Below are 3,469 nucleotides of genomic sequence, written 5' to 3' on the forward strand. Positions count from 1 at the left end.
AGGGGACCTACCTAGCTAGCGTGCTCCTTCCTTCAACTTGTTGGTGCATTTTCCTGAAAGAATAAAAGTTGTCTTTCTCCTGGGCTCTGGTCTCCACCTTCCTCCTGGATCCTGCTTGTGGTTCCCTGGTGACTGCCCTTGGGGCCCTGAGGGATGGGGGGACCTGACCCTCATCCTCAGAGTGCCACCTTGTCTGCACAGCCCAGGCCTGGTGCTCTGGACCCTATTGCCCCCAGGAAGCCAAGGTGCCAAGAGGCAGTTTTCTCTGCACTCCTGCCTGGAAAATCCCATGGATGGATGAGCCTGGTAGGCTGCAGTCCATGGGGTCACAAAGAGTTGGACACAACTGAGCGACTTCACTTTGACTTTTCACTTTCATGCATTGGAGAAGGGAATGGCAAGCTACTCCAGTATTCTTGCCTAGAGAATCCCAGGGATGGGGGAGCCTGGTGGGCTGCCGTCTATGGGGTTGCACAGAGTCAGACATGACTGAAACGACTTAGCAGCGTCTCAAGGCTCCGCGGTCTCTTGGCTGTTGAGTGGGGTTGGGGGAAGGTGGGACAGTGGTGGGCCTTTGCTGTAGGTGGCTGGACTGGCCTGTGATGAGCCCCACCTCCAGATCAGGCTGGTAAAGCAGGAGTAACCATCAGCTGGGTGGAACCTGGCCACAGTGGTCCTAACTTCCCAAGGCTGTGGTAGCAGCTCCAGCCTGGGCTCTGGCCCTACCTCGTCATGGCCCAGCACACAGACTGTGGCCCTTGGCTTGTAAGCTGGGAAGAGTCCTGGGCTGGGTAGATGAGGGGCAGGTCCCAGATCTGAGAAGGTCTAAAATGAGCAATGTTTCCAGCAGTGGGATCCCTCGGATGGGGCCTTTGGCCGTCCCCGGGGGCTGGGATCTCAGTTCATCACAGAAGAGCCTGTTGAGGGCAGGCTGGTATCCACGACCTGCTTCAGTGCTTCTGGTTCCCCAGGGAGACTTGAGGGCAGGTCGTCTTGCCTGGGGTCACCATTGTCTAAAGAGGAGTACTGGGAGTTAACCAGGGTTCAAGTCCGACTGACAGTCTCCATTGAGGCTGCTCACTGTCACCTAGTCAGTACTGGCAGCCTTCCTCAGGTGGCCCCCATGTGCTCACACATAGTCGAGCCTGGCTTGAACTCTGACCTGCTGCACCTGGTCCCTGTTTTGAGACCTGGGACCGGGCTTCACTCTTCCCACCTGCTTCCCACAATCTCGCGTGGCCAAGCTGGACACCAGCCAGTGCAGTGGCTGGGCCGTGCCTGCTTTCCACGCCGTCTGCAACTTTGCTGCTTTCTTGGCTTGGATCACCAAATACTTTCCCCTGGTGACCTGCGGGACCCAAGCGCTGTCACTGACTGCCCCAAGCAGGGCTGCTGGCTTTGATGGGCAACCTGCCCTGCAGTGAGGTGAAGGTGGGGGTGTCTTTATCTCTACTGTGACTGGAACACCCATAGCAGACCCGGCGTGCCTTGGGACAATTTGCACACTGTTTACCCCACTCCAGGCGCATCACGGGGGGAATGGAGGTGGTGCCAGTGGTAAAGAACCCACCTGCTAGTGCAGGGGATGTAAGAGGCGCAGGTTTGACCCCCGAGTCAGGAAGATCCTCTGGAGGAGGGCATGGCAACCACTCTAGTATTCTTTCCTGGAGAATCTTATGGACAGAAGAGGCTGGCGGGCTATGGTCCATTGGGTCACAGAGTCGGGACACAACCAAAGCGACAACACGCACGCACAGGTTCATCAGAAGCTCCCGGGGGGCGTTTCACAGTGGCCTGGCCTGCAACCTGTCAGGGGCTTCTGCCCAGGTGCCCCCTCCCCGCAGTCCTACTCACCCACTCTGGCTTATCCTGAGGTTCTTCCCTGTCCCCTGAAGGTGGCCAGAGTTAACTGCAGACCTGTTAGCTTGCCCAGGAGTTGTTTGCTCTGCATTAAATACACATGGAGTTTTCACAGGAGTCTTTTCAACTCCTCCCACCACCCCCTGGTGAGGCATGGTTCTGCTGCTTAGCAAAAAAAAAAAGTACCCCTACCTGACCCTACCCTCAAGCAACCTCACTCTCCTGGGTCTTAGGTCTTACCAAGGGCAGACAAATCTATACACAACATGCTGGAGGCAATAGGGGCTTTGAAGAAAAATAGCAGGGGAGTGATAGCATGGGGGCTGGGCTGTCTGCTGCGAGGTAGGGGGAGGATTGAGACGTGTGTCCAATGTGTAGACGGGGAGGAAAGAGCCCACTCGGGAATGGGGGTATTGGGTGCCGCTGAAAGGAGTCTGAGGGCCCTGCTTGAAGTTTGACCACGAGGTTTGGCCCGCAGTGCTCCAGCGAGGCCTGCAGCTTTGGGGATCTTGACTATTCCAGCTGATCCAGAGCCTGGTGTTTTCCAAGCTGGAGTAACAAGCCAGGAAGGAACAAGCCTGCAGAGGCCGAGCTGCTAATCTATATACCCAGAAGTGGGAATGTTGGAAGTATGGTATTCCTATTTTTTCCTATTTTGAAATGTTTTGTTCGAATTAGGTTTTTGGTACTTTGAAAAAAACTTCTGGGTTAGTAACACTTTTGCATCGATGATGCAACTCTATCGCCACCTGGTGGCCACTGATGTGTTTGCGGCAGCAGGCAAAGTGCGCCCATAGGTAAGTCCTTGAAGCATTTTTCTAGTTTTTCAGACCTCTTCTTCAACATCCACCTCAAGCAGTTGTCTGGCCTTTGCTTGAACACTCCCACTGATGAGGAGATGTGACTCTACTACTCAACAGCCAGTTCCATGGTGGACAGCAGTTGTGAAGAAAATGATTATCCAGAGAAAAAAATTTCTCCCTTGTAATACCAAAGCAGTAGGAAAGCTGATTGGGGAACTTCCTGGGTGGTCCAGTGGCTAAGACTCCGTGCTCCCAATGCCGGGGGTCCTGGACTCCATCTTTGGTCAAGAAACAACCCCATAGGCCACAACTAAGAGCTTGCATGCCATAACTAAATATCCCACATGCAGCCAAGTAAATTAATTCCTTTTAAAAAGAAAGAAAAGTGATTGGTGGGGAAATCAGGTTCTCAGAACAGGTAATTGATAGGCCGTATTAGCTTGGGGCTGAGATTGTCTGAATGAGCCAGTTTGTCAGCAGACCCCAGTGTGAGTCACTTCTATATTTTCCAGCGATAACCAAAGCTCTGACGAACAATGATGGCAGTGATTTAACTCCATGCAGATGACACCACCCTTATGGCAGAAAGTGAAGAGGAACTAAAAAGCCTCTTGATCAAAGTGAAAGAGGAGAGTGAAAAAGTTGGCTTAAAGCTCAACATTCAGAAAACTGCCAGGAGCCAGCACGGGAGATCCCACCCATGACAAGGTCATGCGGAGAGGCCTGATGGGCAAGGCGAGTCAGGCCTCAGGGGTTCCCCCTGGAATTTCCTGAGCATGTACCCCCAAAACCAGAGTCGGCCTGAT

Source organism: Capricornis sumatraensis, chromosome 15 (genome assembly GCF_032405125.1).
Source record: "Capricornis sumatraensis isolate serow.1 chromosome 15, serow.2, whole genome shotgun sequence".
Taxonomy (NCBI): domain Eukaryota; kingdom Metazoa; phylum Chordata; class Mammalia; order Artiodactyla; family Bovidae; genus Capricornis; species Capricornis sumatraensis.